The 21,396-nt window shown below is 30.3% G+C and overlaps 1 protein-coding gene across 4 annotated transcripts in view; it reads right to left on the reverse strand.

Moving 5' to 3' along the window:
• Window positions 1-21,396, reverse strand: part of LOC119607810 (myb-like protein D) — a 95,103-nt gene that overhangs the window by 47,115 nt on the left and 26,592 nt on the right. The window lies entirely within an intron of this gene.

Raw genomic sequence — 21,396 nt, forward strand, 5'->3', positions numbered from 1 at the left:
TAAATAAGTAAAACAAATTAACACATTTTTGTATAATTATTAGGGTGATCAACTCGGTTTTTCTGCTTTGCCAGTGTCGGTTTTTTCTAAATGTTGATTTTTCGAATATCGAATAACCCGGTTTTTTTACTTTTTGAAAACCAGTTTCGAATACTTGTATTTGCTTTGTATTCAAAGATTACTTCAATTAAATTTTGAAGTAAATAATAATACATCCCGTCTAAATTTGAAAAATATTGGAGTCCAGGAACTAGAGTACATATGTATTTCTAATTTGCGTCTGAAATATTATGGAAGTGTTGAAATGCCTATGAAAATTGCCTAAGCAAGGATTTTAGAATAAGCTAGGATTACATAGTTCCTTATGTTTAATAGAAGTGTCCCACTTTTTTCCTTATTTGTTTACATTAAAGAAATAAAGTAAATTAGACGACTAGATCTAATCATTAGATTCTAATGTTATAATCTTTTAAACTGTAAGAAATCAGTTCGGGCCATGTTTTATTTATTTATCAACATAAGCGTTAATTTTTTTCAAATAAAAATAGATTAGAATGAAAAACCCGTTTTTTCTGAATTTGAAAAATATGAACCGTTATTTTTCAAATGTTAACTATTCGAACTATTCGAAAACCGGATTTTGAAAAATGTCGAATAATCGATCACCCTAATAATTATACATTGTTTGCTGGACAAGCGAAGTTCTTGGAAATGATCATTATGTATATGTATTAGGGAATGGTAAATCGACTTCGATTACGACCATTAATCGATTATTGCTGTAAAAATCGATTAGTTTGTGATCGGAAATTTTGCTCTGCAAAATAAAAAGCATACTTTTTTACTCAAATTTTGTCAAAAACGATCGAAATCAATCAAGTAAACGGTCAAGCTACTGTCTCCGTTTAAAAAATGATGGTACTAAAGAATGTATAATATTAATTCGCGATGTGCCTTTTATAAAATGTCTCCTGAAAGCAATTTTTAAACTTAATTATTAAATTTAACACAAAATATTTTTAGATAACTCTCACAAATATTACGAAAATCGGTCGACATTTGTCTCTAGTCTCTATAAAAAAACACAACAACAAAAAACACAACTATAGTTTTATATTCTTTAAGCCTTAAGTTTAAGCCTTAAACTATGTACAAGATACTTGTTTATCTCTAAAAAAAATAATAGTGTATTTTGTTGTTGTTAACTGTTCAAGAAAAAACGTTATGTGGTTCTTTGTGTTTGTAAAAAATTTTGAGTTGTATCACTTTTGTACTGGCTGTGCAATATGTATGTATTAGGGTGATCGATTATTCGACATTTTCCAAAAACCGGTTTTCTAATAGTTCACATTTCAAAAAACCGGTTGATATTTTTCAAATTCAGAAAAAACAGGTAAACAGGTTTTTTATTATAAATAACAAAATTCATTTAAAACAAGTTAGAATGCTATATTTGGCTCTGCCGAATCTTAAATACCCTCCACCAGCAAACTACTTTTTATTAAAACCCAATATAAATATGTTATAAATGGTTAAAGTTATAGGGCCGAATTTATAATTTATACCAAAGAAATAAATTTTACTTAAGTATTAAAATACATACTAAGTATTAAAGTACTTTATTTCCCTTATGGAGAACTGTTAAACCCGGCACATGTTTTGTTTCCGTAAGTAAGATACTATTTATCATTTTGTAACTTATTTATGCATGAATGTATGTAACTAATTTTGATTAGGCCCAGAAACATTTGTATTAAGTGATTTTCAGATACCGACCGATTATTCTTCGACCTATTATGTGCCGATCCTGCCGATAATTTATATGGGAACAATGACCAATAATGGACCAATTCGAAAAAAAAATAATCAAAGGATTTATCTATACACAGAACATACTCATGTCGAGTTTAATAATAAATTATGTGGCATTAAGTGGTTTTCGGAAGTGAACCTTATATGGGAGCTAGTTATGGACCGATGCTGAAAAAATGTCTTATAGGGAATGTAACCAATTATGAACCTATGTGGAAAATTTTCACGAATGATTTATATATACAAAAATATACAAAACAAATTCACGTCGAGTTTTACCTGATAGCTTTATTTATCAATGAATTATGCTCATTTAAATGATTTTCGGATGTGGACCTTATATGGGACCGATCCGAAAAAAAAAAATCGTAAAGTAATTAATATTTATACTCAAAATTAATATTATACACATCATGCAGAATTTTATCCCGATAGCTTTATTTATCAATGAATTAAGCTTGTTTAAGTGATTTTGGGATGTGGACCTTATATGGGAGCTAGTACCAATTGTGGACTGATCCGGAGAAAAATTCACTGAATGATTTATATCTATGATGATAGCTTTATTAATCAATGAATTATGCGCATTTGAGTGATTTTCGGATGTGGACCTTATATGGGAGCTATGACCGATTATGGACCGATCCGGAACAAATTTCGTAGAGTAATTCATATACACACAAAACACATTCATGTCGAATTTTATCCTGATAGCTTTATTTATCTATGAATTATGCTCGTTTAAGTGATTTTCGGATGTGAACCTTATATGGGAGCTATGACCAATTATGACCGGAAAAAAATTCCGTAGAATGATTTATGTATATACAAAACATATTCATGTCGAATTTTATCCCGATAGCTTTCGAAAGAGGACCTTATATGGGAGCTATGACCAATTGTGGACCGATACAGATCTAAGTCCGTAGTTTTGATTCCTGTTCATATAATGTCAATATGTACAAAATTTTGTGTTGATACCGATATATTTGAGGACGTTATTAACGATTAATTAATTTCCGGGAATATGCACCTTAGTATGGGGGCTATGGAAAATTTTGGATCGATTGTTACAATTATAAACATAATTAATCTATAGATGGAAAAAATAATCTGTGACAAAATTTGCCGAATTATCTTTGGTAGTTTCTGAGGAAACTACTCAAGAATTAGGGAAAAAAAACTTAATTTTTTAGGTAGTCTGAAATTTTTACTCATAACTTTTTACGGTGTGAACCAATTTTGCTGATTTTCAGTACCAAACTGCTTAGGAAAACAATGAATATTCTCAGTGAATTTGGTTGATTTCATTTGCTTAGTTTTAACGTGAGCGTGCTTTAACCAGACAGACAGACGGGCATAGCTAAATCGACTCAGAATTTCATAAGGACCCTGAATATATATACTTTGTTGGGTCTCAGATGAATATTTTTTGGTGTTACACACGGAATGACAAACTTATATATACCCTCTATCACCACTGATGGTGTGAAGGGTATAAAATTTGGAAAAAAGTGGGATACTTCTGTTAAATAGAAGCAACTATGTAATCCCAGCTTATTCTAAAATCCCTGTTTAGACAATTTTCATAGGCATTCCAACATACAATAATAGATTAGCCTCCAGGTAATTATTGTAATTGGAATATAATCTTAAGGTTGATAAAGTTTTATCAAATAGTTATTCCAATAAATTTTAAAATTTGTTAATTAATTAAGGAAGTCAAAAGAGTTTAACCAACGGTGCATTAGAAAATTACTGGACTCCAATATTTTTAAAATTTAGACCGACTGTATTATTATTTACTACAAAATTTAATTTAAGTAATCTTTGAATACAAAGCAAATAAAAGTATTCTTAATCGGTTTTTAAAAAGTAAAAAAACCGGCTTAATCGACATTCGAAAAATCGACATTTAGAAAAAAACAAAACTGAAATACCGAGTCGATCACCCTAGTATGTATATCTCTAACAAATTTCATGGAAACTTAAATCGCGTTGTTACCTCTCTTAGAATTTACCTTGCTCTGTTTTATAGCAATAACAGCGATAACCATTCGTGAGCTGGACAAATTTAAAAAGGTATTTTTTAATTATTTGAAATTTAATAAATTTTGTATATGGATTTGGATTTGCACCAAGGTCAGTACTATTGGATAGTAGGCCAGATACAAATTTCCAGCACTATCGGACTTAGAGGGGGTCAAAGTTGGATATTTTGGTCATACAGTACTTTTCGCTTATAGTCACAACCCTTAATTTCACACAAATTGAGGACTATATTGCTAAAGTGATTATAAACACAATTTTTTGTATATGCCACAATGTGCTTATAAAGAAAATCGTATATATTAATTTTTCATGAATATAAAAAAAATGAAAAGCTCATACTTATTAAAGAAATAAATATTATTATTATAAATTCATTACATTTAAAAAATCAATAATTTTATACCCTTATTCTATTACTTAAACGTTCGTTCTGTTAACGTTGTTAACATGAATTTTAAAATTTTTGTATTCTATAAACATTTTGTGTAAAATGTTATGTTTTTATACCCTCCACCACCATCAGTGGTGATGTAACACCAAGAAATATTCATCTGAGACCCAACAAAGTATATATATTCTGGGTCCTTATGAAATTCTGAGTCGATTTAGCTATGTCCGTCTGTCCGTACGTCCGTCCGTCACGCTCATGTTAAAACGAAGCAATGTAATTTAACCGAATTCACCCAAAATATTCATTATTATCCGGTACAGTTTGGTATTGCAAATGAGCAAAATCGGTTCACATGGGGAAAAGTTATGAATCAAAATTTAAAACAACTCTAATAAGCATTTTTTACACATTCTGATGTAATTTTCTCGAAAACTATGCAAGATAATTTCATGAAAGTCATCATACATTCGTTTTTACACAAGATCTTGATTCTTGCTGAAAATTGCCAGAATCGGTCCATAATTTCATATACCTCCCATATAAAAGTAAATAATCCCGGAAAATGAGTTTTTTGTTAATAACTTCTGTCAGAATGTTGATATCTTCACAAATTTAAATCTTATGTCAATGAAATTCATTGAGAGAAAAAACTTTCTGGATCGTTCCATAATTGGACATAGCTCCTATACAAAGTCCCCTTCCGAAAATCACTTAAACGCACATAACTCACTACTAAATTAAGATATCCATATAAAATTTGGTACAAGTATTGCTCTCAAATACAGAAATATTACTATGAAATTTTTTTCCGATCGGTCCATAATTGGTCATAGCTCCCATACAAGGACCCTTCTCGAAAATCACTTAAACGCGCATAACTCATTACTAAATTAAGATATCCATATAAAATTTGGTACAAGTATTGCTCTCAAATACAGAAATATTACTATGAAATTTTTTTCCGATCTGTCCATAATTGGTCATAGCTCCCATACAAGGACCCTTTCCGAAAATCACTTAAACGCGCATAACTCATTACTAAATTAAAATATCCATATAAAGTTTGGTACAAGTATTGCTCACATACACAGAAATATTACTATGAAAGTTTTTTTCCGATCGGTCCATAATTGGTCATAGCTTCTATACAAAGTCCCCTTCCGAAAATCACTTAAACGCACATAACTCATTACTAAATTAAGATATCCATATAAAATTTGGTACAAGTATTGCTCACATATACAGAAATATTATTATGGAAGATTTTTTCGGATTGGTCCATAATTGGTCATAGCTCCCATACAAGGTCCTCTCCAAATATTGAGATCATGTATTAAAATTTTTCGTTGGCAAAATTAAAAAAATAATTTGATTTGTTCTCTAAATAGAGAATATTTTAGATATTGCTAAATTAATAAAAAAAGTAATAAGTTTTTTGTTAAAAAATGTTATTATTATAGTTTAAAATTAAGTTTTATATAAATTCCCGGAATTCCCGGGAAATTTATTTTTTCATTCCCGTTTCCCGGGAAATTGAAAATTACGGGAATTCCCAAACTCTAAAGGGAGTTGAACTAGATATTTCTTCATTGTTTTGACAAAAAATATTTTTTTGTAAACTGTTTTTACATATTTTTTTAAACTCCCTTTTTTGCTCAGAAGAAAGCTTATACAATTTGCTTTAAGTGCTTTATAGTCCCACAATGGGATTCGAGTGGGATATCTACCAAAAAACAAAAAAAAATTTAACTGAAGAACAAGGCTGCCAGATAAATTTGTAGAAATATCGGCTTTTTTTCCCAAAAAATGGCATTTATCGGAACTTACATTTTAAAAATCGGCAATTTAAAGAAACACTATTTTGTACCAAAGAAACATACCACAAAAAAAAATCAAAAATCACAATACTGTTTTTACATACATAACTCAAGGAATTTTTTATTTAGAATAGGTCTAATAAAAGAACTCTTTGTAAAGGTACACCGAAACTTTGGTTTACTGGAATAAAATCTATTAGAATTTCTATCACTTTTGCAGAAAAATGTAAATGTATAATTATTTGTGGAATACTATACATTTACCCTGTAAAAAATTTTCAAATTTTGGTTATGAGTGATGTAGTTATTTCATAAATTACTTGACAGTGAGTGATCGTTATCTACAATATTAATTAATTTTTTCAATAGGATTTGTAACCAATTGTCTAGAGCATGTGTCTAATATGGAATTAGTTAATGGTTCTAATCCTAATCGATATTAGAAGTTTTTGAAAAAATATTGTTTTTTGTTTTTGTATCATCAAATAACTTGTTAATGGAGCATTGAGAAAGAGAATAGACTAATAAACACAGAAAATTACTGCAAAGCCGATTTTAAATCCAGAAATGTGGGTAATCACATTTGTAATCAGTTATTTTTTGGTTATCGTCGAACAAAAACCGGATAGGTAAAAATTTTGCTGAGTAATTTTTTATAATGGGAAATTTTCTCCAGATTTTTTAACTTTTCCACAAAAATGCGTAAATTTATTTTCGAACCATAAAAAATTTCTTAAAAATTTTAAAATTTTAGCACCCTTAAATCAGACTTTTGGATTCAGGATTTTCATACATAAATTGTGTTTCCTTTTCATAATCGATCCAATTGACATTGGTGATGGAGCAAATTGTGTTCTACCGTAATGTAAATTTTACTTTCCCAATTGTTTTAAAAGCTCCATGTAATTTTTGCTTTTGTAAAGTTATAATAAATTCGTTCGTTACATTTTGAGAATAACGGGCGGACTTTCAATACAGAATTTCGTTTATCTGGGAAACTAATAAAACTAGATTCTTCAAATTTTTGACGAAGAATTTTAATATTCATCAGAACATTTTGGAGAAAAAAAGGCGGACTTTCATCTGGAGGGGGTTGGAGAGCCCATATGAATTAAATAGAAAAATTCGTATATCTGAGAAACTATTAGGGCTAGAATCTTAAAATTTTACATGAAGAACTTTGACACTCATCTGAACATTTAGAGAATAACGGGCGGACTTTCAATGGGGGCTTGCCACCTCCCATATGAATTAAATATAAAATTTGGTTTATCTGGGAAACTCATAGAACTAGATTCTTCAAATTTTGCACGAAGAACTTTAATATTCATCTGAACATTTTGGAGAAAAAAGGCGGACTTTCATTTGGAGCCCCCATATGAATTAAATAAAAAAAATATATCTAGAGCTAGAATCTTCAAATTTTACATGAAGAACTTTGACATTCATGTGAACATTTAGAGAATAAAGGGCGGACTTTCAATGGGGGGCTTGGCACCACCCATATGAATTAAATACAAAATTTCGTACATCTGGTAAACTATTAGATTATAAAAATTGTTCATAGATTACATTAAAATCTTAATTAACGTTCGGGAAAATTGGCAAACTTGCAATAATTTGCGTGGCATCTCTCATATGTAAAAATTGAATATGTGGAAAACAATGTAGTAAGAATCTTCCAAATCGTTAAGTGGGTTTTTTATTCATATTGCTTTTAGGGTAGCAAAGCACATTGGGTATAGCTAGGATACATATAAAATATAAATGTACACTGTACATGTAAATACAGGTAAAAATTCGTCAATGCCGAATCGCAACGGACCGAGCTCAAATAAGCATGTTTTGAAAAAAATCCTTTTTTCGAATGTATCATAATACTAAAATGTTTTAATGATTAATTGAGAATAAATTTATTTTTTGAAAGAGGATTTATATAGATGATAGAGTCAGCTATGAACGAACCACATAAACTTATAAAAGGGTTTTTGATCCTGTGAAACTTGAATATGAAGAATTTCATCGCTATACATGATTTTTAAGCAACTTATTTATGGACGCTTGGATATAATATAGACCGATTCTTATGAAATTTGATAATGCTATAAAACTTATTAAGGTTGAATATAGCTAGTTATGAGTGTTAAAGTCAAATATGATTCGATCCTCACAAAATTATGTAGGGAAATTTATGTTACTATTAAACATGCTTTTGTCGATTTTCATGGCTATACTAATATTTTTAAGCTTTTTATGATTGTTAAAGTTTTTTGGTGAAGGGGACCTTTTATGTGGTTAGTATCAAAGTCTAGATACATAAAGCTAACTTATACCAAATTTCAGCATATTTTCTGCCTAATTAACAATTTTATACACACCATAAAAAAAAATGGGGGTATATTGATTTTGTCATTCCGTTTGTAACAAATCGAAATATTTATCATAGACCCACAAAAGTAAATATATTCTAGGTCCATATTAAATTCTTAGTCGATCTAGCCATGTCTGTCCGTTCGTCCCTTTGTCTGTCTGTTGAAAGCACGAGAGGGTTCGAACGAAAAGAGATAGAGGGTTGAAATTTTCCGCAAATATTCTCTATAGGTAAGGTTTGTTTGGTATTGAAAATAGGCAATATCGGTCCACGTTTTCGTATAGCTCCCATACAAGTGGCCCCCCGAAAAATTTTAGAAATTTAAGTATAGCGATGAAATTCGACATAGACAAGTTTTATAAAACCAATATCTTTTTGCAAAATTTTATGATGATCGGGCCATAATTGACCCTCCCCCCCCATATAAGCTCTCTTCAGAAATTGGCTTTAACGCATATTACTCGGTCCATAAGACCCCCTTCAGAAAACTACTTTAACACTCATTACTGGCTTAAAACTATAGGTATAGCGATAAAATACGACATATTTAATTAATTAATAGCAACCAAAATCCCTTTAGAAAATTTATGAAGATCGGTCCATAATTGGCCCTAACACCCCATATAAGGCATTCTAAAGAAGATTACTTTAATGTTCATTACTGCCTTAAAAACACATAGATGCAATTCTATACAGACGTATTTTACACGAATCGAAAACTATTAACCAAATTTTGTGAGAATCGGTCCATAATTGCCCCTTCCTTCCATATAATGTCCCCTTCAGAAAAAGATTTTAACGCTTATATACAAATATTAGTGCTGCTATGAAATTCAACATAAACAAGTTTAATGCGAAAGAAAATCCCCTAAGAGCTTTTAATTTACAGCATACGGTTTGATGGTAGGTATATCAGCTTCGGCATAGCAGAATATATCACTCTTACTTGTTATGATTTAAAATGCATTGTCCACTTGTTTAGCTATGTGTAAACGTGATCCGATATTGCCCATTTGCATTACCAAAGAAACCTTATCTGTAGGAAATATTTATGGAAAGTTTTAGACTTTTGGCTCTTCCCCTTCGGACCTTATCATGCTTTCAAGGCAGATGGTACGGACATTGCAAGATCATATTAGAATTTAATTTGTAGTAAAAAAAACACCAAATGTGTAAAAAATTGAAAAGTTGCGAAGAAAAAAATAATTTCGAAAATATTAATTACAATTTATTCCAGAATTACAAACCCAGGTATTTGAATATATTAACATTAACATTTATATTTTTTCCGAAAAACTCTTAGAAGTATTAGTAATAGATATTTAAGATTATTTCAACAGAATTTTCAATATTTTTGTGATAAGAATACATTTACTAAAGTGTTTGCTAAAAATATTCATCTGAGACCCAACAAAGTATATATATTCTGGGTCCTTATGATATATATATCTATTTCATTGATGAATATATATAAATAAATATATATATATATCTATATATATATATATATATATTTATATATATATATATATATATATATATATATATATATATATATATATATATATATATATATATCAATATAAATCATTTGTGAACATTTTCCACATTGGTCCATAATTGGTTACATTCCATATAAAGAATTTTTTCAGCATCGGTCCATAACTAGCTCCCATATAAGGTTCACTTCTGAAAACCACTTAATGTCACATAATTTATTATTAAACTCGACATGAGTATGTTCTGTGTATAGATAAATCATTTTGATTATTATACCCTCCACCACCATCAGTGGTGATAGAGGGTATATATAAGTTTGTGTATAAGTTTGTGTGTAACACAAAGAAATATTCATCTAAGACCCAACAAAGTATATATATTCTGGGTCCTTATCAAATTCTGAGTTGACTTAGCTATGTCCGTCTGTCTGTCTGTCTGTGTAAAACACGCTCACATTAAAACTAAGCAAAGGAAATCAACCAAATTCACCCAAAATATTGACTATTATCCTAAGCAGTTTGGTATTGAAAATCAGCAAAATCGGTTCACAACGTAAAAAGTTATGAGTAAAAATTTCAGACTACCTCGAAAAAAAATTACGTTTTTTTAACATTCTTTTGAAGTTTTCTCAGAAACTACCAAAGATATTGCGATGAATTTTGTCACACAATATTTTTTTAGGCCAGTGATCAATTATGTTCAAGATCTTTACAATCGATCGAATATTTCCCATAGCCCCCATACAAAGGTATGTATTCCCGGAAATTAGTTTATCGTTAATAACTCCCTCAAATATATCGGTACCAACACAAAATTTTGTACATGCAAATATAATATGAACAGAAATCATACAGTCAACGTAAATCTCAGTCGGTCCACAATTGGTGATAGCTCCCATATAAGGTCCACTTTCGAAAATCACCTAAACGTACATATTTCATTGATGAATAAAGCTATTGTGATAAAATTCGAGTTAAATATGTTTTGTGTACATACAAATCAATCTACAAATTTTTTTGCGGATCAGTCCATTATTGGTCATAGTTCCCATATAAGGCCCACTTCCGAAAATCACTTAAATGCATATATTTCATTGTCAAAAAAAAAGCTGTCGGGATACAATTCGACACAAGTATGTGTTGTATACATACAAATCATTCAACAAATTTTTTTACGGATCGGTCTATTATTCGTCATAGCTCACTCACATAGGCCCACTTCCTAAAATCACTTAAAAACACATATTTCATTGTCAACTAAATCTATCGTGATAAAATTCGACATAAATATATTTTGTCTAAATATGAATTACACTACAACAGTTTTTCCGGATAGGCCCATAATTGGTCATAGCTCCCATATAAGGTCCACTTCCGAAAATCACTTAAACGCATATATTTCATTGAATTCTAAAGCTATTGGGATAAAATTCGACATATATGTTTTGTGTACATTCAAATCATTCCACAAAATTTTTTACGGATCGGTCCAATATTGGTCATAGCTCCCATATAAAGCCCACTTCCGAAAATCACTTAAAAGCACATTGTCAAATAAAGCTATCTTTATAAAATTCGACACAAATATGTTTTGTCTTTATATGAGTCACTCTACGAATTTGTTTTCCGGAAAGGCTCATAGTTGCTCATAACTCCCATATAAAGTCCACTGCCGAAAATCACTTAAACGCATATATTTCATTAAATTCTAAAACTATAAGGATAAAATGCGACTTGAATATATTTTGTGTGCATATAAATCATTCTTCCACTTTTTTCCCGGATTGGTCCATTATTGGTCATAGCTCCCATATAAGTCCCACTTCCGAAAATCACTTAAACGCACATATTTAATTGTTAAATAAAGTTATCTAGATAAAATTCGGCACAAATATGTTTTGTCTTTATATGAATCACTCTTCGAAATTTTTCCGAAATTTTTCCACTTCAAGAAAATCACTTAAGCGCACATATTTCATTATCAAATAAAGATATCTTGATAAAATTCGACAAAAATATGTTTTGTGTAAGGTCATAGCTCGTATACATATAAAGCACTTCCGAAAATCACCTAAACGCACATATTTCATTAATTAGTAAATCTATTATAGTAAAATTCGAATTTAATTTTTTTTGGTATATAAATCTTTATACAAAATTTTTTCCTTATCGGTCGATAATTGGTCACAATTCCCATATAAGGACCATTTCCGAAAATTACTCAAATGCACATTGACGATCAAAGTTATCGGGATAAAATTCGACATAATTGTGTATTTTGTATATATAAATCATTCTACGGAATTAATATACATTTTTCTCGACCTTATTAAAATTAGTTTGACATATGCATAAATGTTAGTACCCTCAATACTGAAAATTAGATATTTAAATGAGTTTTAATAAAAAGTAGCTTGCTGGTGGAGGGTATTTAAGATTCGGCATAGCCGAATATAGCACTCAAACTTGTTTTTTTTTCGAATTGGTCCATTATTGGTCATAGTTCCCATATAAATTATCGGCAGGATCGGCACATATTAGGTCGAAGAATAATCGGTCGGTATCTGAAAATCACTTAATACAAATATTACTGAGCCTAATCAAAATTAGTTACATACATACATACATACATGCATAAAGAAGTTACAAATTGATAAATAGTATCTTACTTACGGAAACAAAATATGTGCCGGGTTTTACAGTTCTACATAAAGGAAATAAAGTACTTTAGTACTTAGTATGTATTTTAATACTTATGTAAAATTTATTTCTTTGGTATAAATTATAAATTCGGCCCTATAACCATTTATAACATATTTATATTGGGTTTTAATAAAAATTAGTTTTCAGGTGGAGGGTATTTAAGATTCGGCAGAGCCAAATATAGCATTCTAACTTGTTTTTAATTACACTGTGATACTCAAAAATTTTTGGTTTTACGGAAAAAATTCTATTTCTGGCAGTTTTTATCTGATTTCAACGTTTTATATCTTATTTTATTCATAAAAAGTGGGCTAAAATAAAAAAATATTTAAAAAATAAGTTTTCAAATAAAGTGTGGGTCAAAAATTATACTGAATTGTAAAAAAATGAAAAAAAAAAAATATAAAAATTTGTATTTAGATCTTAATATTTTACACATTTCCGTAAAGAATATAAAAGTGTGTGTACTTTTTGAAAAGTACAGAGGAAACTGTTGAAAAATATTAAATCGGTAAAGAAAATTTTGATATATTGAAGATTCTAAAAATGGTACTGTAATCTACTCTACTAGACCTACCAACTTCACTAGGTTTCGCGATGAGTGTATTGATTTTTTGTAATTTTGTCACAGCGTGTTATAAATTACAATAAACATATGCAAAATGTTTCGTTAGAATTCCTTAAAATTTCACAAAACATCTCGAAACAAAATTTTGGTGTTCTTTAGAGAAATTAAATAAAGCTCTTTAATTATAAAAAGTGCAAAATAGAAGAAAAAATGCCAAAAATGCACTTTTAATGCTGAAAATTTCTAGCAAAAGACGAAAAAGTGCTAAAAAGCATCTATGTAGCACTTTTTTCTAAAAAAAATAAGTGCAGCCGACGAAAAAAAGTGCTAGATTTGCACTTTAAATGCCGTTATGGCAACACTGCACTATGGTGAAGGGTATATAAGATTCGGCACAGCCCAATATTGCACTCTTACATATTTCTCTTAGCGTAGGGATTTTTGAAAAATATCTTTTAGCATCACTGCTTGCAGCCCACTAAATGACCGTATGCCACAACAAAAACATTCATTTTGAAAAAGTAGGGGAAAATTAAGTGCCAAATATTGAAAAAAACCTTATTCTTTAGTTAGAAAATATTTATATTTTTGATAGATATATCACTCGCATCCCTAGTCATGGAAAGCATTTAAAGGAGCAAAAAAGGGCCATTTTGAAAAAAAAAAAAAATTAAAAACGAGAAATATAAAAAAGTTAAAAAATGTTTGGGAAACAATGAAGAAATAGCTATCTAAACTCCTCTGGACAATTTTTGCTAGGACCAATAGGTAAAAGCGTACACTCATTTGAACAAAACCCTGTATGACCAAAATGTTCAACTTTAACCCCCTCTAACTCCGGCAGTTCTTGACCGGTAGAGATGAAGGTGGAAGTACACAACACGTGTTAAGTTGGACGTTATTATACCCAACACCACTTTAGTGGGGAGGGTGTATTGGGTTTGTGCTGATGTTTGTAACGCACAATAATATTGGTCCTGAAAACACCTTAAAGTATACCAATCGGCTTAGAATCATTTTCTGAGTCGATTTAGCTATGTCCGGTTAAGATCGGTCCATTATTTCACGTAGTCCCCATACAAGTGAAGCCCCGAATAGGGTTTGTAAACCTTGTAATCAAACTACAGGCCGTAATTTTGGAGATAATTCAATAAAATTGGTACATGATATTCTATGTTACCGGAGACGAAGCGTGTTGAAAATGGTTAAGATCGGTCCATTATTTCACCTAGCCCCCATACAACTGAACCCGCCGAATAGGCCTTTTAAGCTCATAATTATGTTTAATATACTCTTAATATATCTCGACAAAAAGCTGTAAAACCAAGTTCTATACTACCTTAATCACCCTCATGAATTTTACAATTATAGGGTCTCATTTGACCATAGCCCCTATAAAAAGCCCCCTTCAACATTTTACTTAAATGTCCACAATTTTATTCAAGAATAAATGGCTTAAGTATATCTGAGGCAAGGTACAATTCAACTTGAATTCAAAATTATTATAAAAAATAAATCACATTTTATTTTTGTAACAGGTGTAGGGTATTATATGGTCGGCATCGCCCGACTATAATTTCTTACTTGTTTTTTGTGTGTTATTAATGGGATTTCATTTACTAGTTAATGAAAATATAAATTTAATTTTCAAAAGATATTTTATCTTAAAACATATTATAAACACTAGCGAATGGTATGGCAAGCCAATAATCGATTTTCGATTTTTTCGATCAACTATTTTAATTTCCATTTTTAAGTCGATTAATCGGGCCCAATAATCGATTATTTTGACCGATTACGACAATTTTTAAGATATTTTTATATAAACATTTTATTATATTAGTTCGAAATCTAATTAAAATATTAGATGCACCTCAAAAAAGATGCTTTAATTACCCATCTTAAAATATTTATTGTTATGGAGTTTACTGTTGTCCCTTCGTGATTTGGACAGTTTTTACATATTTAGAAGGAAAATTCCAAAACTAAAAATATGTTCAAAAAATATTTTTATGGTATTCTAGATGGTGTAATAGATCTACTATTTTGCTTAACATGACAGAAAAATATGCCAATTTACATAGTTAGGAAATTTAAGTTTTAACAGAAATTTAAAATATGGAGTTATTATTTTAAACCTTTAGATATATTTCAAATTTATCGAAAACATAAATTTGAGTTATTAATTAAATTAAGCAATATTATAGTTAAACATTACTATCCAACTTTAAATTTTTATTCTCCAATATTTAACGATATTTGCTAAATTTTGGAATATTTAAAGAAAATACCCCTTTATAACAAAATGTCAGTTTTCCCGATAATCGCAAAAATTCGCAAAATATTGCCAGTTGAAATAAAATCCCATTATTTCCGACAAACGGATTCTTAAAGTTTCATACTGGAAAGAGGTCGGACTTTTTTTAAAAGATTATATGAAGTTGGTGATCGCAAAGATTTAAGAAGTTATACAAAACATCCATGTTTTACGTACTCCCACATTCTTTTTTGGTCAGTTTTTTACGTTAATTAATTAAAGTACTTTCTTTTATCTTTTATATCCAACATTAATTTTTATACCCAACATCAAAAAAGATGGAAGTATATTGTTTTTGTCATTCCGTTTGTAACACATCGAAATATTCATCTAAGACCCATAAAAGTATATATATTCTGGATCCTTATTAAATTCTAAGACGATCTAGTCACGTCCGTCTGTCTGTTGAAAACACGATAGAGTCGAAATGGAAGTAGCTAGTTGAAATTTTGCATCGATATTTTATATCAATGCAGTTTGTTTAGTATTGAAAACTCTCATAACTGTCTAAAAGAAACATCTATAGCAATGAAATTCGTCATGAACATATTTTATAGGAACCTTAATAACCTTAAACAATTTTATAAGGATCGGTTCATAATTGACCCTATCCCCAATATAAGGTCCCCTTCAGAAAATGACTTCAACGCTCATAACTGTCTAAAAGAAGCATCTACAGCGATAAATTTCGACATGAACATATTTTATGGGAACCTAAATCGCTTGATCTTACTTACTTTCTTAATTTTTTTTTCGCTTAAGTTGAAAAAAGAATCTGCAAAAATCTGTATTCGCAATTACATTTTATTTTTTTATGAAAAAAGCAACTTTAGTGGCTTGTTATTAAAGAGTAATTTAATGTTGATGGAAACAAAATACACGATGCGACGATATAATAAAATAGTTTTGGACAAAGAAAGTGGTCGTCTGAACCATAGTGCAGTGTACAAATCTTGATAATGTTGTGCATTTTTTTTATTTTTATAAAAACCTTACAATTACATATATACATATTTTGTTTGGAATATGACAATTATAGAAAAATAATTTGTGTGCGTTATTTATGATTTTTCACCATTGGATGCGGCCTTACAAATGTATCAAAAATATATATGGGCAATTTCGTGTCAAGTGACCGAACTCAAAAAATCCATTTGGATGAAATTTGCACCAAGGTTAGTACAGTTCAGTACTAACCTTTCAGTTCTATCGGTCAAGAACTGCCGGACTTAGAGGGGGTCATAGCGAAACTCTGCCATGATGTGAACCTACTTACATATATCACTAAAAATTTCATATATCAAAAATATATATGGGCAATTTCGTGTCAAGTGACCGAACTCAAAAAATCCATTTGGATGAAATTTGCACCAAGGTTAGTACAGTTCAGTACTAACCTTTCAGTTCTATCGGTCAAGAACTGCCGGACTTAGAGGGGGTCATAGCGAAACTCTGCCATGATGTGAACCTACTTACATATATCACTAAAAATTTCATTGAAACTAAAATCGCGTTATTGTTACCCCACGAAATTGCCCATGTACTAAAATTTTAAAAAATAATTAGAAAATACCTTACTTAAAATTGGTCTAGCTTACGAATGGTTATCGCTAGTCTCAAAATACCTATATTGAAAATCGTTCTAAAACATGAGCAAAGTAAATTTTAAGAGGGGTAACAACACGATTTTAGTTTCCATGAAATTTATTAGATTAGGTTGCTGTGCTTTTTTATAGAGACTGCCGACAAATGTGGACCGATTTTCATAATATTTAAGAGAGTTATAGAAAAATAATTTGTGTAAAATTTGATAATTAAAAATTTGAAACATTATGCCTTTTATTTTGAGGAGCAAAATTTTCGATTAATCGATGCAGAAAATCGATTTCAGTATAAAATTGGTAATGTAGAATCGATCACAAAATAATCGATTTTTTACAGAAATAATCGATTAATGGTCATAATCGAAGTCGATTTACCATTCCCTAATGAACAAGTATTTTTGTTTTTTATCTGCACTACTGAAATAATAAACAAGTAAGAAATTATAGTCGGGCGAGGCCGACCATATAATACCCTACACCAGTTATAAAAAAATGTGATTGAGTGTTCATAATAAAGCATTTAAGTTGAATTGTACCTTGTCTCAGATATACTTTAGCCATTTTTATACCCTCCACCACCATCAGTGGTGATAGAGGGTATATATAAGTTTGTCATTCCGTGTGTAAAACCAAAAAATATTCATCTGAGACCCAATAAAGTATATATATTCTGGGTCCTTATGAAATTCTAAGTCGATTTAGCTATGTCCGTCTGTCCGTCTGTCTTTCTGTCTGGTTAAAACACGCTCACGTTAAAACTAAGCAAATGAAATTAACCAAATTCCCTGAGAATATTCATTGTTTTCCTAAGCAGTTTGGCATTGAAAATCAGCAAAATCGGTTCATAGCTTAAAAAGTTTTGAGTAAAAATTTCAGACTACCTCAAAAAAAAATTAAGTTTTTTTCCTAATTCTTGAGTAGTTTTCTCAGAAACTACCAAAGATAATTCGACAAATTTTGTCACAGATAAGTTTTTTCATCTATAGATTAATTATGTTTAAAATTGTAACAATCGATCCAAAATTTCTCATACCCCCCATACAAAGGTACATATTCCCGGAAATTAATTTATCGATAATAACTTCCTCAAATATATCGGTATCAACACAAAATTTTGTACATATTGACATAATATGAGCATAAATCATACTACTGACTTAGTCTGTATCGGCCCACAATTGGTCATAGCTCCCATATAAGGTCCACTTTCGAAAATCACTTAAATGAACATATTTCATTGATAAATAAAGCTATCGGGATAAAATTCTACATGAGTATGTTTTGTGTATACATAAATCACTCTACGGAACTTTTCTCCGGGTCGGTCCATATTCGGTCATAGCTCCCATATAAGGTCCACATTCGAAAATCACTTAAATGCGCTTAATTCATTGATAAATAAAGCTATCAGGGTAAAACTCGATGTGAATTTGTTTTGTATATATGTGTATATAAATCATTCTTGAAAATTTTCCAAATCGGTTCATAATTGGTTACAGCTTCCATATAAGGAATTTTTTCAGTATCGGTCCATAACTAGCTCCCATATAAGGTTCACATCTGAAAACCACTTAATACAACATAATTATACCTTTCACCACCATAAGTGGTGATAGAGGGTATATATAAGTTTGTCATTCCGTGTGTAACACCAAGAAATATTAATCTGAGACCCAACAAAGTATATATATTCTGGGTCCTTATCAAATTCTGAGTCGATTTAGCTATGTTCGTATGTCTGTCTGTCTATTTAAAACATGCTCACGTTAAAACTAAACAAGTGAAATAAACCAAATTCACCAAAAATATTCACTGTTGTCCTAGTCAGTTTCGTATTGAAAATCAGCAAAATAGGTTCACAACTTTGAAAGTTATGAGTGAAAATTTCAGACTATCTCGAAAAAATTACAGGTGTTTTCGTAATTCTTAAGTCGTTTTCTCAGAAACTACAAAAGATAATTCTATGAATTTTGTCCCACATTATTTTTTTATCCAGGGATAAATTATGTTGGAAATCAAGATAATCGATTCAAAATTTCCCATAGCCCCCAAACAAAGGTATATATTCCCGAAAATTAGTTTATCATTAATAACTCCCACAAATATATCGATATCAACACAAAATTTTGTACATGCAAATATAATATGAACAGAAATCATGCTATCAACGTAGATCTCAGTAGGTCCACAATTGGTCGTAGCTCCCATATAAGGCAAATATGTTTTGCCTAAATATAAATAACTCTTCGAAATTTTCCGGATAGGCCCATAATTGGTCATAGCTCCCATATAAGGCCCTCTTCCGAAAATCACTTAAACGCATATATTTCATTGAATTCTAAAGCTATAGAGATAAAATTCGACTTGAATATTTTTTGTGTACATATAAATCATTCTACCACTTTTTTCCGCATCCGTCCATTATTGGTCTTAGCTTTCATATAAGGCCCACTTTCGAAAATCGCATAAATGCTCATATTTCATTGTCAAATAAAGTTATCTTGATAAAATTCGCCACAAATATATTTCGTTTCTATATGAATCACTCTACGAAATTTTGTACGACTTGAATATGTTTTGTGTACATATAAATCATCCTACAAAATTCTTTACGGATCCGTCCATTATTGGTCATAGCTCCCATATAAAGCCCACTTCCGAAAATGACTTAAACGCATATATTTCATTGAATTCTAAAGCTATAGAGATAAAATTCGACTTTAGTATGTTTTGTGTACATATAAATCATTCTACCAATTTATTCCGGATCGGCCCATTATTGTTCTTAGCTCCCATATAAGGACCACTTCCGAAAATCACTTAAACGCTCATATTTCATCAAATAAATTTATATTGATAAAATTCGACACAAATATGTTTTGTCTTTATATGAATCACTCTACGATATTTTTTCCTGATATGCTCCCATATAAGGTCAACTTACGAAAATCACTTAAACGCATATATTTCTTTGAATAATAAAGCTATCGGGATAAAGTACGACTTGAATATGTTGTGTGAGCATATAAATCATTCTACAAAATGTTTTCCGGATCGGTCCATATTTGGTACTAGCTCATATATAAGGTCCACTTTAAAAAATCACTTAAACGCACATATTTCATTATCAAATAAAGATATCTTAATAAAATTCGACACAAATATAAACATATTTGTGTCGAATTTTGTACACATGAATCATTCTACAAAATTTTTCCGGATAGGCCCGTAATTGGTCATAGCTCCTATATAAAGTCCACTTCCGAAAATCACTTAAACGCACATATTTAATTAATTGATAAATCTATTGGAGTAAAATTAAACTTGATTTTTTTGTTTGCATATATGTAAATCATTATAAATTGCTTAAATGCACATTATAATCAAAGTTATCGGGATAAAATTCGACATAGATGTGTATTTTGTGTATATAAATCATTCTACGGAATTTTTTTCCGGATCGGCCCATAAGTTGTATTGGCTCCCAGTAAAGCATTTAATACCACCTTATTCGTTGTTAAATGATTATATATGGATAAAATTCGACATGAGTAAGTTCTGTGTATAGATAAATCATTCTATTAACATGTTTTCGAACTGGCCTATTAATATAATTTTTTCTGGACTTATAAAAATTAGTTCGACATATGCATAAATGTTAGTACTCTCAATACGGAAACAAAAATGTTGCCAAGTTCTCTGAAACTTAGATAGCTAAATGGGTTTTAATAAAAAGTAGCTTGCTGGTGGAGGGTATTTAAGATTCGGCATAGCCGAATATAGCACTCTTACTTGTTGTTGAATAAAATAGTGTACATTTAAGTCATATTTCGAAGGGGTCTTTGTATAGTGGCTATGGGCAAATGAGGCCCCACCATCAAAAAATTCATCAGGTATAGAACATGGGTTTTGCCCCACCATCAAAAAATTCTTCAGGTATAGAACATGGATTTGCAGCTGTTTGTCGACATACGAGTATATTGAACATAATTATGAACTTAAAAGCCCTACTCGGGGGGGGGGCTCAGTTGTATGGGGGCTAGATAAATATTCGACCAATGTTACCCATTTTCAAAAGAATTCTTTTCTAGTACAATAGAAGATCATGTGCAAAAATTTCGTTGAATTATCTTCAAAAATGCGACCTGTAGACTAAATCGACTCAGAAAATTATTCTAAGCCGACTGGTATACTTGAAGGTGGGTATAGGACCAATATTATTGTGCGTTACAAACATCAACTCAAACCCAATATTCCGTCAC

This window comes from Lucilia sericata, unplaced genomic scaffold, assembly GCF_015586225.1.
Source record: "Lucilia sericata isolate MDLA Ls3-8-SP2 unplaced genomic scaffold, ASM1558622v1 Contig000752F_arrow, whole genome shotgun sequence".
Lineage (NCBI taxonomy): Eukaryota > Metazoa > Arthropoda > Insecta > Diptera > Calliphoridae > Lucilia > Lucilia sericata.